This window comes from Thermobia domestica, chromosome 7 (assembly GCF_964235325.1).
Source record: "Thermobia domestica chromosome 7, izTheDome1.hap1.1, whole genome shotgun sequence".
Taxonomy (NCBI): Eukaryota; Metazoa; Arthropoda; class Insecta; order Zygentoma; family Lepismatidae; genus Thermobia; species Thermobia domestica.
In genome coordinates, this window is record NC_137460.1 from 192,346,418 (window position 1) to 192,365,627 (window position 19,210).

Below are 19,210 nucleotides of genomic sequence, written 5' to 3' on the forward strand. Positions count from 1 at the left end.
ATCTGCAAGTAGAAAATAATATGGTGGGTTGCACAAAAGTTTTATAATACTATAAAACGTAGTGTTTCCTACAAAGGTAAAGTTCAGCGGTTTACAAGAAGTAAAATTTCGAAAGCAATAACATTTAAAGAGATGAAGGACGAGATTGCTACAACACCTACGTACCATTTCTTTAATCATGGTTCCGATTCCCAAACATAAGTATGTTCATTTTGATGTTTTGTTGCAATTTTTAATGACGTCCTTATAATTTTGTGCTTGAAGGTATGTACAAGAGCGCGGCATATGTGGCGAAAATGAAATAGGTCTAACATGTAAAGTTTGCCACAATATGAAAAATGCTTCAGTGGTTAAATTTGCTTTATTCGCATTATTGCTTTTTCTGCTTTATTTCCTCTCTGTGGAACAACTCTCCTCAACCGTTCTATCATCATTGTCATTTGATACACAAAAATTAAACGATGAATCAATGTCCTGAGGAACAGTGTCATCGTCACTGATTCCTTCTAGAAACCAGTATATTTCACTCCCCAATTCACACTGTATAGCAGTTGTATTTATATTTTGCTAAAATATTAACTTTAGGATCATAAATGACACATTTGCTATTACCTTCGAATGCATCGCCTTGACTACAAGCATCAATTGCGTCTTGTACGATATTTTTGCTGTGGTAAGTGAACATACATCGTCGCTTGTTAAATGGATCGAATTATAAACCTTTCAATTATATACTTAGAACAGCATTCTTTCTCACTTTGCGTGTAAATTATCGTCTTGACATAAGCTTTTCTTTCAGCAAACATGACTGCTCGAAGTCGGACTCTTCAAGATCTTTGGAACAAACACGTGTGTTTTTATTTGGCACAAAATGTTTCCTATTGGTTTTCTTGAGCCATAACTTATATCTATCTGGTGATTTCTTAGAACTTGGAAAAAAAGGTACTTTATTTCCCTCAGCTTTAATCACACGATAATTACAACCTGAAACACAGGACGTGTTAGGCATTTCTACCTCACTTTAGAGACATACCACGCGTGCTAACACGTGTTCTCTAGTTTGCAACAGTGTTTCTTTTACAAATCCCGGGGACATATTATTGTCATACGTATTATTCTATTTATTATAAAATATTTAACTGTCATCATTTTAGTATTCTTCGAAGGGCACACTCAGAGTTCCGGGAGACAGTATCCCCCAAAAACATGTCTGAAGAAAACATTGCTTCGCACAACACTACGTAATCACTGTTCTCTCTGTTTGTTTTCTACTAATGCTGTAGGAAACCCCACTAAGAAAGTCTCACCTCAAGAAATCAACACAAAGCAAGGCTGGTAACGAACCCAAAATAATCTATTAAATCCACTGCACTATTAAGGTTTATTAGCTGCATACAAGGGAGGGGTTGCTGACTCCCATTGAGTTCTTCATTAGCCCACAAATGACACCAGCATTTACGATTCATCAATAACACAGGCCTACAGAATCTGACCGAGATGGCGTAGCAAGTTTTAAGAAAAATACGTGTCTCTTATTTTTAAAACTCTTTCTATTGCTCTAAACTTGTTTTTAACCAGAAGTGCTCCTTTAAGGAAGAAGTCAATGTTTCTTTAGGTATATCTTTCTCATTTCAGGGGTTTACAGCAAATTTAGTGTAACGAGCCAAAAGTACACCCGTTAAAATCCATATGGTTTTCTTTATAACAGTAGCCACTTAATTTCCAGCGAATTTATACCCCGTCCCATATTCAAACAAACAATCTTTTGTTGCAATAAGGTTGCTTAATATTACCTCAATACAAAAGATTACATACGAAGAAAGTGTCTATCTAGGCTATTTATACCGCCTCACTATAAATTATACGTGCGGGTGCTCCTTGCATAGGCAAGTTTTATTCTCGCCCAAATCCCTACTAATAGATATTGAGGTACTTCAAACGAAGTGTGACCTTAATACATCACAAAGAGATTACGCCCCTTGGTATTTTCTGCAGACAAAAATTTACTCGCTTTTATATACCTGCAAATAAAAAAGTCGTGGTACTTCAAAGTTTGTCTAATGAAAAAAAGACTACTCCGACGCTACTTCTTACCTACGCAATCAATATTACCTGGAAATTCTAACTAATACAATCAGACCAAATGGAGATTAACGCTATCAAATTTTGAACAAGGTACAGAACGAGATGACTTTTTCTAGGCAATATATAACCACATCTTTCTCTGTAGATATAAGTTGGTGATAGGTAAAACTTAGTTTAATATTATCACAATACAATGAGATTGTAGAAGTGAATACTTCTTTCTAGGGAAATTGCACCCGTCCCATATCCCTGGAAATTCACGCTGACGGGATTTAGAGGTGGTTTAACGTTTATCACAATACTTAAAGACTATACAGGTATACTTTCTGCTAAGCAATATATATATATATATATATATATATATATATATATATATATATATATATATATTTCTTCTTCATATTCCAATTAATGCAAGTTGTCTACCCATCAAATGTAGATTACAATTACCGCTATTCAAAGATATTAAGATATTACACAAGTTTGTACTTCCTGAATAGGCATTTTTACACTCTCCTGTATCATTTCAAATACAACTTGGTGGTACTAAAAAGTTGGCATAATGTACAAAAGATTATACTGTTGGCGTTTTAGGTCTAGGGAATTAACATCTCCCATACAAATTCGAACAACTGAAAGTTGATGGTTCAACAAATGTAAATTTCTTTTTATGACAATTTAAAAAATTACAACAGAAGTTATCTCAGGTCTGAACAATTTATAACCCTGTCTAATATCACAAGGAATACAACATGACGGTATTACAATGGTAACCTAATATTATCAAAGTGTAAAAATATTACTCAAGTGGATACTTCTTGCTTAGGTAATTTGCAATGCCTCCCTTGTTCCTGTAGATACAACGTGACAACACATGGAAAGTGGCGTTATGTTAACATACTAAAAGAGACTATACGGTTGGTATTTAATACCCAAGTAATTTATATCTGTAGTCCATATTACAGCTAATCCAACCTGATTGTACACTAAAGTTTTCTTACTGTTATCTTAATACATAGAAATTAGGAGGGTCAATTCTTGTTTAAGAAATTTTCATTTCCTTCCGTATTCCTGCAAATACAAGTTGGTGGCACATAAAATATGGTATTACGTTAACACAATACAAAATCTATACTGCTGATACTTCCTATTTCCTCCATTTACATTGCCTTTCAATATTCCTCTCAATGCAAGTGATGGGACGTAAAATCGGTTTAGTGTTAACACAACGAAAAAAGATTATACTGGTGGTATTTTCGGAATAGTTAATTCATACCTTCCCTTTTTGTTGCTACTAAAAAGCTGATCACTAATCTAGGGTGATTAATGTTAACACAATACCTAATCAGTATACAAGGGTGTATTTAATCTAGGCAATTTATATTCATCCCATGTTCCAGGTAGTGCTAGTTCAAGATATAGGCTATATCAATTATAGCCTAAAGGCATTTCATAATGAAGTACTTCCGACGTAAGCAATTGTTATCTTCTTCCATCTTTGGAAATAAAATGTGATGCTGCATCAGACGTACAGTTATATTATCATTATATGTAGCGAATATACAATGGAATATTTTCTTCCTAGGTAACTTATAAATTCCCTCTATAACAAATCCAAGTTATCAGTTCGTCACAGGTGGTATAATTTTACCACAATTCAAAGTTATTGTGCATAAGGTAATTAGTGCGTATCTCACTTATGCTTTCCATCTATATGCAAACAAATACAATTTGCAGTTAATGAAATCTTAATTAATGTTATCACAATAGAAGGAGAATAAGTAAGGCAATGCTCTTGCCCAGGCAATGTATACCTCATCCTTAACTCTGCAAGTATAAGGAGTGAAACATAAAGAGATTATTAAAGTTAACACAAATTTAAACTATGTGGTTACTACTTACTACTTTCACACTTTTTACCTCAAACATATTCCCCTAAACACAAACTGATGGTCCCCAAATATAGCGAAATATTAACGCAATACAGGAAAGACTGTACAGGTGGTATTTCCTGCCTTACATTCTCCCCATATTTCAACTAATGTAAGAGTATGGTACATCTACATGAAGAGTGGTTTAATGTTAACACAATATCTAACCATTTTATACACAATCTCACCTCTAACCATTTTATGCCTCTGTAAATTGCACAATCTCAAATGTTTCAACAAAGAGAAATGAATTATAAACCAAACATAACTTATTTTAACCCTTCAGTACACGGGTTGTGTGTGAGAAGCACGCAGCAAGTAGTAAGAATATATTTTTCTGTTTTTTCAGAAGATGACAGATAGATACTATTGTGTCATTCAGTGTACCTTCCTTTGCGATTACGAAGAGGCAACTACTCATATTTGTATAGTTCGTGCTTGATTTGTCTGTGAGCTGGAAGGTGTTGTTTTTGTTGTGTGCCTGTCAGGCATTACCTGTGTGCTGGCGTAACATAGAAAGCATTGATTGAACATTTCGTTGGAAGACTCGTAATTTGTGTTTTGTAGAAAATGCCAAAGAAATTGACTGAAGAAGAAACGAGAAATTTGAACGAAAACAGTGACCCGTTGAAATTGGATTTTTCGTTCGATGATTCGGACTCTGACCCACTTTTCAACATGCTAGTTCTCATAACAGTGAAACTGAGCTTCAAAGCTGCCCAAGTTTCTTATGTTCCGAAAAAAGGGAGAAGTGTTACTTTCGTAAAAAAAAAAAATGAAATGAAGCCTTTGAGTATTACGTCCCACGATTATGTAGGGCTAAAGGAGACGGTGATGATGAGTAATGAATGAAATGGTGGAACGAAGAAAGTGGGAGGAAACAGGAGAACCCCGAGGAAACCCACTTACATGGTGTTTGTCTACCACAAAGTTCACTTGACAGGGGCTGGGATCGAACCCAGGACCTAAAGCACCAGAGGTGAACGCTCTACCTCACGACAATATTGAAAGTGAAAACTGTGTTAGTAGAAAACCTGAGATTATAAGATTTTACTGTAGGACGAAGGGACAGGTAGATGCAGGAAATGCAACGTGCGCAGAAATGTGCGAAGCTGGACACTGTGTCTGTTCCATATGCTGAGGAACATTTCTGGAATAAACGTCTATTTTGTGTTTCGTTCAAATACTAATCAAGAGAACTCTATATCAAGGAGACACTTTCTCAAGAGCTTAGGACTTAGTTACGGAGTAAATGAGGGAACAAGCTCAGCCGTATTATCTGCCACGACACTTAAGGAGCCCGCTCCAATACTCATATTTTATACTATAACAAAGGAAAGACCCAGTGCAAGGGAAAAGATGGAGATGCTGCAAGTGCAAAAACAGTGGAAGATTTTTTTGTAAGTTATGCAAAAGTATCACTGCCTCAAGCACTGTGTAGTGTTATAACTAACTAACTAACTCTATGGCCTATGGAACCCGGAGGTTCAATGCCGCGTTCACAAAAGCTCTCCAATGACCTCTATCCTTAGCTAACTGCATCCAGTTTCTACTTTCTATTCCTATCTCTGCGAGATCCATCTTAATATTGTCCTCCCATCTGCGCCTAGGTCTTCCTAATGGTCGTTTTCCGATGGGTCTTCCAGTCAGCACTTTGAAAGCGTTTCTACTTTCTTCCATTCTATCTACATGACCCGCCCACCTAAGCCTCCTAGACTTGACGACCCTAACAAAGTTGGGTAGACCATATAAATTATGTAGTTCCTCGTTATGAAGTTTCCGCCATTCCCCATTCCCGTTCCTCTTTGGTCCGAATGTTCGTCTCAGGATCTTGTTCTCAAATACTTTCAGTCTATGTTCTTCCCTCAGAGTAAGTGACCATGTTTCGCAGCCATACAGAACAACATTCATAATTATCGTTTTGTATATTTTAAGCTTCAAATTCCTCGACAGAATTCGCGACGACAAGAGATTTTGAACCGAATAGTAACACGAATTCCCTCATTTGAGTCGACATTTAATTTCTTCGTGAATATGTTTTTCTTTCTGTTAATATTAATTCTAGATATTTGAAACTATCCACTTTATCAAAAGTATTATTTAATATTTTAACGCATCCATAATTTCCTGTATTCCGGTCCCGACACACTTCCATGTATTTAGTTTTCTCTGCATTTACTTCTAAACCCATGTCCCTACAAGCGTTTAATAAGATCTCTGCATTTCTTTCTATTGTTCTCCTATCATCCCCTATTAAATTTACATCATCAGCATATGCCATAACCTGGTGAATACCGTTCAACTGTAGGCCCTGGTTGCTATCTTTGATTTTCCTTATAGCGTATTCCAGAACGAAGTTAAATAATAATGGCGACAACGCATCTCCTTGTTTCAGGCCATTTTCGACGTGAAAGCTCGTGGACAAAAATTTTCCTACCCGGACTTTACTTTGGGATTCATTTAAACATATCTTAATTAATCTAATTAGCTTTCTCGGTATTCCAAGTGCTGCAAGAACGTTGTATAATGTTTCTCTCCTAACCGAGTCGTACGCCTTTCTAAAATGAATAAATAATTGATGTACCGGGGTATTGTATTCCCACTTTCTTTCGAGTATTTGGCGAATGGTAAATATTTGGTCGATAGTAGATCGATTTCGTCTAAATCCGCACTGATAATCTCCAATTATTTCGTCTGCGTATGAGGTCAGTCTTGCTAACAGAATATTTGAAAGATTTTATAGGATTTGACAGAAGAGAAATGCCTTTATAATTATTACAATCAGTTTTGTCGCCTTTCTTTTGAATTGGAACAATGATCGATTCTTTCCACTCTTGTGGCAATTCTTCCTTGTTCCATATAAGGAGAATGAGTTTGTGTATTTTGTTCCACAATTTTTCGCCTCCAGCTAAAATTAACTCAGCCGGAATTTCATCTACACCCGGAGATTTGTGTTTCTTTAATTTCTTTATAGCGGTTTCTACTTCTACTCGGTTGGGCTCTGCAACATGCGGTTCTGCGGTGTGTATCACCTTTTCTCCACGCACACTAGTTCTTGGTTGCGTGTTAAGCAACTCGTCAAAGAAATCTTTCCATCTATTTAAGATGCTATCTGTGTCAATGAGAACTGTACCGTCAGATTTCTTTAATATATAAGCACGAGGTTGATAGCCTTTCTTAAATTCGTTGATTCCCTTATACATGTCCCGGATGTTTTTAGTTTTACTATTATCTTCAAGTTCCTTAATTTTAGGTTTCAAAAAATCGCGTTTCTTTGTTCTAAAAGTTTTGGAAGTTTCCCGCCTGATATCTGCGAACTTTTGTGTAGTTCATTCGGATTTTGTAGCCAGCGTAATTTTGCCTGTTTTCTCTTCTCTGCTAGTTTTATGCATTCCTGGTCGAACCATGGTTTGTTTCTACGTATTTCCGCGTGTCCCAATTTTTCTTTTGCTGAAAGTATAATGCTATCTCTAATTTCAATCCAGGTATCCTCTACACTAGTGCACTCCGAATCTTCTAAACCCGAGAATCTATTCGAAACTTCAATCTGGTATTTCTCTCTTACCTGGATCTCTTCTAATTTCTTTAAATTGAATGTCTCTGTTTTCGGACAATGAATATTACCTTTATTCAACGATAGCCTCTCCCGTATTATCTCGTATTCACTGCTACCAGGTAGTGGTCAGTGTCACAATCAGCCCCTGTGAACGACCGGACATCAATTATGCTAGATTGCCTTCTTCTATCTACTAAAACGTGATCAATCTGATTGTGTGTTTTTCCGTCTGGTGATGTCCAAGTGTATTTATGAACGTCGCGTTGTGGGAATTTTGTACTCTTCACGATTAGGTTTTTGGATGTTGCAAAGTTCACGAGTCTAACACCGTTGTCATTACTTTCCTTATGCAAACTTTCGTTCCCTATAATCGGTTTGAAAATATCCTCTCGTCCTACTTTTGCATTGAAATCCCCTAATAGAATCTTCATATGGTATCGCGGGAGTTGGTCAAATATCCGTTCCACTTCTTCGTAAAAACTGTCTTTTATATCGTCATCCTTATGTTCAGTTGGGGCATGTACGTTTAAAACAATAATATCACACCACCGTCCCTTAAGAGTAATAAAAGAAAGTCTATCAGTAAGAAATTCAACTCGTTTAATTGCTGGTAACATACGTTTATGAACGAAAAACCCTGTTTCTAACTGGTGATTTTTGTTTCCTTCCCCGTAAAAGAACGTAAAATTTCCGGAATTCTCAGATCCATTTCCTTCCCACTTAACTTCCTGAACTCCTACTACGTCCATCCTGTATTTCTCTAACTCACTCGTTACGGATTTTAACGCGCCTGCCCTACAAAGACTTCTAATATTCCATGTTCCAAATCTCATGTCAATTTTCTTTTGTTGAGGTCGTGCCAAGTTATCAGTCCTTGTCCGAGGCTTTTGTGAATATTTCTGAACAAGTGCTTTTTTTTTACAGGATGAGGTTGTTAGCCCTACCCAAACCCCCAAGCTGGAGGACCACTCCTAGCCGGCTGTCCGCGACTGCTTATTCAATATATTCGCAGCTAACCTCTATATCTAGAGGCCTTTTCCTCGATCCGCAACCTGAGGACGCGCCATGCCGTGGTGACAGGAACACACGTTACACGGCTGTGCAGTGTTATGCAAGGAATAAATTGAGGACAATTTGTATGGGTGAAAATGACTCGTTTTAAACATGTGGTTCAAACAATGTACCGCAAACTTATAAGCCTCAATAAATTTGTTTATGATATCACACATTATTTTTAATATTTCATGCGTGCAATCAGATGCATTTTTCTCAAAAGTCGTACTTTTACGGCGTAAAATTTGGTTGCATCTGTTATTAGTAAGATAAAACAAACATGTTTAATGAATTTCAGAAAATAACATAAAAATATGTAGTTTTGTGTTTTTAATTTATATCAAGAAATAATATATGTATCCCTTGAAACATAAAGGTATTTTACTTAAAAAGTCTTGTACATATGTTTAACTTAATCATATTTTATGATGCCTCACAGGCACAACCCGTACACTCACGTAACAACAATTTTACCCGTGTACTGAAAGGTTAAACATCTGATCATTTTGTGGAGTGTATTATTTCCAGTTAAATTATACCACATCCAATATCACAAAAAATTATATTGCGTTACACTTTACTACAATAATTCTTGAAGTATAAAATCCGTGAGATAGGCAACCTAACTAACGCCGCTCCAAGATTAAGTACGCCTGGTATTAGCTAGAACAGCAGAAAAATTACACTACAAACTATAGTTTTCCAAATACGTCTATTTATTTATAATATGCCAAGCGTAGGCAACGACTTAAAGCCTGTAAATATTTCGCAAAGTGAGTATCTATGCGTAGGAACCACAATAGTGTTGTTAACTTTGTGTGAGAGAAAACTTCACATGCGTCGTTTTACAAGAAGACGATTCTATTGTTTTTACGTTTCATAAAATTCAAAATGAAACATCATTGCAATGCTACTCCACAATAGGGGCTGGACAGCATGAGATGCATCCGCTATGGTTAGCCCTGTTCACCGTATGCTTCCTTGGCTGTCGGGTCCTAGGTATGATACAACTACAGTTCATCGCTTGCCGGCGATGCATCGGCCACTCGGCTACCATGGCAGGAGTCAACGTTCTCGCGTTTCCATGGATCTTTCCTTGTCCACCGCTTGCGTAGGATCTTACTCATGCTTATTCAAAATCAGTTTTCCTCGGAGAAGAAATTCTTGATGCATAATAGTTTCTGCGATGTTGCTAGCACTAAATGAGGGCGGAAATTGTCCTTATGAGTAGTTCACGGCTGTATTTGCTCGCTGAGGTTCTTAAAATATGTTGATACGGTTGTTTGGCATGTGATTTCAATGAAACATTATGTTTTTCCCTTGACTCCCCCTCTTTCTTAGCTACATTTTTGTTGTTTGTTCCTCTTTCCAGAAGGGGGAATACTTCTTATTATTACAGAATATGATGACATATAGTGGTGTAAGATTGATTCAAATTTGTTCTTCCGGATTCTTTGTCAACGGACAGTGCCTATGAACCAAAGTTAGTGTTTTAACTTCGATTCTTCATTTTATTTTCTTAGTTAATTTAATTTGTTAAAAAATAAACTACTCAACTTTAGATTAATAAGTACTTCCATCTGACTCGACATTCCTGTTTTTCCAGCATTCTTCTATTCTCTTCTAAGTGGAGATAGAGGAGAGTCACTATTAGTCGTTGTTCACAGCTGATCTCAGCTCAATTCTTGCACACGCTACTGTCACACGCTGTCTCTTCTTCTGATTTTAGTAATGTTCATGTCTGCTTCACTGATCTTTGTCACAGTAATAACATTTGCGTGTGTTGCTTCTTTAATATCTGGCTCTCTTCTACTGTTGAGCTATGTTGCTAGTTACACATTTTGATAGTTTTTGCCCCTTCCAATCACTGTCTCATCAGCGTATACCTTCACCAAAGGGGGCTCATGCGTTATCTTCGTCAGCGGGTGTTTGGCTGTAACTCATCCAGTTGTAATGTTCATAATATCACATCATTACCGTTGCTTAACTCCATCAGTTTACTGAGGTCCTAATATCTGGCCTGTGATACCAAATGTGATGTCTTCTTTACGGTCCTATTTCACTGATTTCCTACAACTTGGCTTGTATACCTCACTTTATGTCCCTCTTCTACCTTATTTTCAATCTCTATCTTCTCCCAAAACATCTTCATCTTTGGGTAAGACACTCCGGCATTATTTTTCCTATGCATGGAAGAACTGAAATTACATTTCTTTGTTGCCTTATTTAGAAGAGGCAGTTAAAACCTATGCTAGTGTATATGTATATCCCTTCCTGACGTTGTACACCATATTTGACACATATCATAGATATTGAGAAATATTCTTTCCCTTATTTTTGCAAATGATTCAGTGATACGTGGCAACATACCGAGACTATCCCAAACGCTGGTCCAAAAATTCGGAAGTGTACGGAAAATCCGTGTGATGAAGCAGTACTGATGAAACAATCAGCTAAGAAGAAGCCAGTCATAGAATATAAAATGAAGATTTTCACGATTTTGCTCTCTTCTGAGAGGCCCTCTGCAACACACAAAAACAAATGAAGAGGGAGAACATCTAAGCTGAAGAGAACTAAAACGGTTGAACTATAAAAAATGGTGAAAAGGTTTTCATTCACTACGAAATATCCCTGAATGAAAAGAAGTTCCAACATATACATTTTGCAAGAAGAGGAAGGCTTATAATTTTGAAACGAAATTTGGACTGCAAAGGACCTGTTCCCACCAGTGTGGAAAAAAATGATTTTGTTGGACCTGCTTCAGTTCATTTTTGTAGTGTTTCACAATTTATACAAACATCCAACATCCTTTTCAGCTAGAGACATGCATCCTGACAGAATCGAAGGCGGAGATGAAGATGCATAACTGTAGATATTCTTAGTCTTAGATATACAATAATGCCTTGAAACGTGAAGAAAGTGATGGGTTGAAAACTCATTGTTACAGGGCTTAAAGTGTAATATAGTTCTAAGAATAGTAGAAGTACCTCAAGATTTTTTGTACTATTAGTTCATAACAGCAAGTGGTCTCATTGTTAGATATACAATTGTGCTGTTGTTTTTGAAGAAAGTGAAGTGTTTGAATGTGGACTGTACATTTAGGAACTGAAGAGACGATGTAATTGGGAATAAAATGTATGTCAGTACTATTAGTAACAATGTTTCAAGGACCTTTGTAGTATTATTGTTGTAATGTATAGAAAGTAAAGACATAACACGTTCTACAGTCGTACATTCAGTTTAGAGTAAACTGAATGTGCGCGTGTAAAATGCGGTAAGTCGTTATTTCCTATGTATGCTGACAATAATTCTACAAAAGTCCTTGAAATACTGCTTTGTTCCGAATGACGTGTTTTCAAGTTGTTAAAAACAGTCTAATTAACATGAAAAGTTACAACAGTTAATCATTTTCCCAAAACCGGATCTTGGATTTATGTCTAAACTTTCAGACGCGATTTCTCCAAAACGCTAATTTTGGACTTAACGTCCTTTACCCGCCCACACTCCAATTAAAATGAAAGTAATTCGAGATATTTAACACTCCTTTATACGACTTCCAAAGTAGACAATGTTGTACCAAAAATAAGAATATTGGGGCTATTCACACTAATTAACATTTTAGAATGAATAGCAAGTATAGTAATTGATAATAAATAGCTAAACATGGGTCCGAAAGAATATCTTTCTTATGTTGTCAACAACCTTGCACAGTATTATCACGGGGGCTTTGAAATAAGAGGTCAATGTTAAGAAAAATAATAATATCATACTTTGCTGGTAAATTTATTCAGCACAATTATAGATAAGACTGCATGTTGAAAGAGACATGAACATTAAATCATAAAATTAGTAAAAGTCTCAGTAACTTAGATAAATTTAAATTGTTATTTGAATTCCTTTCTTGTAATACAAAATTATAATAGTTCAAATAGATTTTAAGTTTTCTTCAAATAGAAGCAATTGTTAAATATGGTCTCAAATACACAGAGAGTCATACGGATGGGTTTGCAACAAATCTTTACATAAAATATTCTCTAAAAACTACACGGCATATATAATTTAATAAACAGGCACGGTAATCGTTTTATTGTTCTATTCTTTAGTTTTGTTGGAAATGTAGAATAGTAATTGATATCGGAGAAATGCTTAAAATATGAAATTGTCTTTAAGTTAAAAAAAAAAACGATGTTTCTCTAAGATGTGTCTTTAAGATGTTTCTCTTTATTTTTGGAAACTGTACTATGTTAATTGATTTCTAATTTGTCATCACGGAGCACTAAGTCTAAGGTCTAATTTGTTTAAAGTGTAAATAGATTGGATCACACGAACTCAAAGTAGATTGTAGTTTCTTATTTAAACATACACATTCTATTCCATGTATGTATATTATTAAAGATGTTTCCATTATAATATATTTCCTCTACAATATTTTCTTGTTTTCAAATCCTCGTGACTAAGGAAAAGAAATCAAGTATAGTGTTCATTACATAATTTGGTATAATGTATTTTCTATGTAGTAAGTTGGTAGTAAAATAACAGAATTTAGAAAAGTTTATAATAGAGATTAGTTGTAGTATATAACAGAGTTTATAATTAGTATACAGTATAAGTTATGAAAGAATTTATTGATAAAAAAAAAGAGAAAGTCCGTGTAAGTTATATGGGCAGATTTTCAGCAGAATAACGTTTGCTGATGACATAGCAATGATAAAGAAGAACGAAAAGGGCTTGAAGAATGCACTTTCAAACCTGAATTACCAACAGAAAAAAAATCAAGAATGAAGAACGTATGGCTAAAGGGACAGAAGATCAAAGATATTAAGACGTTCTCCTAATTAGGGTGACTAATATTTTCGGATGGAAGAAGTGAGAAAAACGGAAACCATGTCTAATAATTCCTGTAAATTTGCATAAGGAGAATCATCAACTGATTCATTAAATTTACGAATAGAACATAGGTTTTGCATCTATTTAAATTTGCATTACATTTCTGTTTTGACAAAAGAACTTTAAACAAGCATCTATTTATATACAACTAAGAATTTTAACACACACATGTCTTGCTATATATCTGACTCGGGATGTACTTGAACCTGAACCCACAAAGTGGGGATAATATATTCTGATAGTTTGCGTCAAGGTAAGATCAAAACTGGTTACCAAAATTGGGGAGGTCTCATGCAGCACTTTACTCATTTTTATTAAAATCTTTAAGCGTGTCCCAAAAGTCCGTTAAGTCTGTTGCAACCGTGGAAAACCTGAAACCGTGAGACAAATATGAAAACAAGAAAACATGTCTTTCATTATTTCGAAAGTACAACGTATCAAAGAAAAATAAATTTTTCCAGGTCCCCCGCAGGGTCCCAGACGCGTCTCAACTAGTGTTGTAAAATTTCCAGAAATTTTGAACCTGCTTGTAAAAAAGCGTTTTCTCCAGTTTCTTTCTTGAAAAATTGGGGAAATAACAAAAATATTTGTATTAGGCTAGTTTTATTCGTAATGAAATAGTTTTTTTTTTCGAACGCGTGAAAAATGTAAGTTGAGAAATTCCAATATTGTGAATATTTAGGAAAGAAGCATTGGAAATTAAAACTGTCGTAATTTTTCTTGAAAATTAATAGTCTGCACTCATTTCCTTTATGTGCCTTTTAGTCGTTTACTCCTGATTGTGTATTAATTACAGAACTTTTACAATTGCATACACTTCTATCATTATGAAGCGTTTCTGTTGCAAGAAATAGGACACTTAAATGAAAATGAGTTGTTAATGTGTTCTTTGATTTGGTGAAATTTTGTTAATTTTAACCAAATTACTTCTTAAAAGAAACAGCAGTAGGCAAGTTTCACTAATACTCATGCACTAAGACATTTAATTACTATTATTTAATATTCAAATGAAGACTTTAATATAAAGTATATGTACGAAATTTTGTATATAAACAAATACTTGTTTTTTAGTTCGACAAATTATCTATCTATCTATCTATCTATCTATCTATCTATCTATCTATCTATCTATCTATCTATCTATCTATCTATCTATCTATCTATCTATCTATCTATCTATCTATCTATCTATCTATATCTATCTATCTATCTATCTATCTGTCTATATAACCTGACGGCGTTCCCAAGGCTCTCTATTTGTATTTTGCAGTTATTGTTGCAACCGGTGATTGTTGCAACCGGCGTATGCGGTCGTCCGATCATCACCCTTGTTGTTCGTGCTCACAATAATTTTAAGACCTAAAAGCGTACTATGTTCACAAACAGTTTAAGGTTGTGAACTCGCAAAGCCTCGTACTTCTGCTTGTCAAGGTCAAGAAGTGCGAGAAAAAAAGCATGTGTAGAATTAAGAGGGTGAAACTATGATTGATACTGGTACGAAACATATTCATTTGTAGTTCGTGCACATTCCGCCTGTAACGCTACTGTCGCACAATGTATATTGTAACTGTATAACCGTTTTAGGTCTGACGACTGTCACCATGTTGTCAGCACTGACTGAGATGAGATGATGTACTGTTTTGGCGTTTCTTTTTTCTCGTTTGTCATTTGTGAGACGACAAACCTGTTGTTTTTGCTTGTTACATGCGCTGAAGTGGTTCCTGAAGAGCGAAGTGTTTAAGAAATTGACTATATATTCTTATTTACGATATAAATATGGAATGTGCTTTAAATTATAATATAGTATTAAATTGGTTATCTTTTGAAAACAATACGAAAATAAAGCTGTACTTGTAAATCAGTCGAAGAAGGTAACTAGTGGTAGTATTGATTACAGATTACAGATAATGGAGGAATTTCATTACACTAGAGGTGAAAAGCAGTACTGAGAAAGTAATGTAATTTACATTGAACACTATAGGAACACGATGTTCATTCCAGATTTTGCTAGGGCAGGGGAACAGAATAAACGATGGGTGAATATAGTACTGCGAAAATTCTCGAATCACAGCCATTTCAATAGTTTGTTTTATGGTCTTATGTCCATGATCCCACCCTTTCCCTTCCCCACCAACTAGACACTTGATACATTTTGTATGCCACGGTTTTTAGCTAGTGTTCTGTGCTCTCATCGTTCTCGAGTTAGTTTATTATTTAAATTTAGGATCCCCTTTCAGCAGTGAAGTTATATCAGACGTGGACTCAAAGTTTAAGTTGGAATCAGGACACAGTAATCGTTCAAATTTTATAAGGGATTCCCACCGGGCATGAAAGGTGTGCGTGCCAGCTAATAGACCTACAGTAAGGGTGTCACAATTTTTGACTCTCTTCAAAATTAAATTGTATTTACATCTTACAAATTGTATGTACTTGCAATATAAGTGTTACGTGTTATGAAGTAAGGACAAGTTAGGACAACTTTAGTTTATTTGGAAATTCAACCAGTCATCAATGGAAACTAATCAGCTTTCAAGAGTTTACTGCCTTATGTTATTAACACCAATATTCTGTTGTACGCCGCTAGCTGACTTTACATCGAAAGATAAATTAATTATTGCTTTGCTGTTATTGAGGAAATCTTTTTACTTGTAATTTGTAATAAACATTGGTAGCCACCTTTAGAACCTTCACCTCTTAAGAGTCTCACACGTTTCGCTTATAAATTTCCTTTGTTAGATCAATTGCTTCTCTCAATTGGTTCGATCTTATTGGCCCCTCATAGTCAGGCTACTGCAAGACATTGTCCGTTTCGTTCGTTTACCCACGACACGATGTTACAACAAGGAAGTAATGAATATAGAGGTAAGTTCTTTGACTCAGGTAAGTCTCCTTTGGTTCATTTACCTAACAACTTAGAAAGCTCAGGAGGAAGTTTGAGAACTTCGTGTGATTTCGACATGTAGAAACATGTACTTGGTCAATGTTAGTTTTGGGTAATCGACCACTCTCAGGAAATCTTGCGGTGTAACCACCATCTCATTTTGACGTAAGAGGGACAGTCAGGTCAAAAGCGATTGAGAGAGCACGATATTGGTCTTTGGATCTCAACCACGACGCAAGACATATCGGAGTCTTCCTGCCTTTGGATCCGGCATTCAATGCCATGGTTGTTTGTCGGACGTCTTCATCATGGATATCATAAAGACACCCCGACCTGCAAACCACTGGAACTTCGAGTGACTATAGATCACCTACGAGTAAGAAGGATGAGATTGGAAATACATCGAATTAGAGTGAGACTGTTCAAAATTAGTTGCTATTCCTTTGCTCTACCATCTATTCCTTAACACCCTTATTGCTACCATTTCTCAATGAAAATGCATTGCTTATTTTCAAATTATTTTAACACTAAATTCATATTCGTTACCCTGTATAATTTTCCACATGTTTCTAGTCGCGTAAGATTAGTGGTGGAGACGTCCCATTTACCATGTGCTTTATTGCTATAAATGTGGTATTGTTATTCTACACCTCTTAGGTGCCTCTCATTCTATCCCGACATTCAAGTTGTAATGCAACATTAGGTAGTAGGGAGTAAAGTCTAAGGCCTGTTCCGCCTACATTATCTCTATGTAAAAGAGGAGTGTGATGCGTAGCCATGTTTTTTTTAAAAAAAAACTAATCTCCTCCACTTCCTCGTCACGATTTTGGGGGCCTGCGGAGCGACCAGTAACCCAGGATCGCCCTAAGCCAGCAAACAAAGTCATGGCTGAAAGCAAGAAAAGAAACAATTGCAAAGAGACAGGACCACTTGTAACCCTGACTGAGTTTGAGCTTAAAGTTGGATGTAATGTGTAAGCTCTCAATTCAGAAAAAATGGAACCAACAATACGTGAATAACACTCGCAAAATGAAATGAGAATGAAAGGTAAATTCGGCTATTTGTTAATAATGCGATGACAGAGGAAGTTATAAATGGCAGAATTTGAAGCGGATGAAAAGAGTAAGAGAAATGAAGGAACTTTTGTCAGACCGTAATATACCATTACACTTAAAAACAAGGTATCCAGTTGAATTTAGAGCAAATACGGAAATAACATTTGGATACAATATGAATGTTGTTGCAGGGACGTGTGAAGCGGTTCTGATAGACATAAACGAAATCAGCTGTTCAGAGTTGCAGTAATGGTGAGGTCATTAGCCTAGAATTTTGGAGAAAATAGATCTCATCATTGCGAAATATAGAGGTACCAAATGGATATAGAATTGAACTGAATAAGGCTACAATGGTCACTAAGGAGACGAGAAGGATTGATTACGTGATGGTTTACTTGGCAGTGATATGTCTTAGTGGATATGAAAGAAAAAAACATAGGAAAATAGAGAACAACGATTTGAAAAGAATGCCAAGCTGAGTGAGAAATTATTACAAAAGATAACACTCATCAAACGTGTATTTTAATTTGAAGCCCACTGATTACCAGGAAATGTTGATAAGTACCACTACTATGTTTTGAACGACTGAGTGAATATACTTAATGACTACTACCGATTCCGTCCATGAAACCCTGGAGATTGGTTTAACATTGATTATCTCCAGTTTAAATAGATGAAAGAACATATATCTAATAGTTTCTTGTACATTTGTGGGGAAAATAAGCACCGATCGATTCATTACATTTACAAACCAAACATTAAATTTTCATCCAGTTAAGTTTGCATTACACTCTTTCAGTTTTGGAAATAGAATTTCAATCATCTATTTACAACTAGAGATTTTAACAGTCACATATTTTATACTATGTATATGAGAACCACGAAGTAAAGGTATCATACCTAAACCAAATATCAGTATTTGGCGCTTTTAGGCAGTAAGAATATACAAGATGTCCGGAATGGGACTGACGGTTTTTAAAGGTGTATAATTTTAATATGGTCAGAGATATAGAAGAAAAAAAACATGCATTTTAAAGGAGAACTTTGTGAGATCCACTTGTAACTCTTACAATATCTAACATGACCTCAATCTCTCTCGACGTATTTTGTAACATTTCAGGTGTTTCTGAAGCAATCACATTCTTAATACTGTTCTTCAGTTCATCATATATACGCACCTTTTCACCAGAATACGCAACGTCTTTCAGGGCGAATATACAAACGGGATTTTATATATATATATATATATATATATATATATATATATATATATATATATATATATATATATACATATATATATATATATATATATATATATACTTTGAAAGAAAGTATGGGTGCCATTTTATATCAAAATCCCCACCAAATTTGTTTTAGTATTAACGTAAATAGCTAATTTGTGAAAACCTCGAATTGAAATCCTCTTTACTAGAGAAAAACTCGTTAGTTCCTGTAACAGCATTTCTGCCAAATAAAAAGAAGATAAATATATCAACAACTTAATGTAGCTCTTTGCCTATGGACACTGGAGGTTCAGTGGCAAGTTTACAAAAGCTCTCCATTGATTTCTGTCCTTAGCCAACTGGACTCAGTTTCTACTTTATATTCCAATCTCTACGAGAACTATTTTAATGTTGTCCTCCCATCTGCGCCTCGTTCTTCTTATGATCGATTTCCTATTTGAATTTCCAGTTAGAGCTTTGAAAGCGTTTCTAATTTTTTCCATTCTAGCTATATTACCTGCCCACCTAAGCCTTCT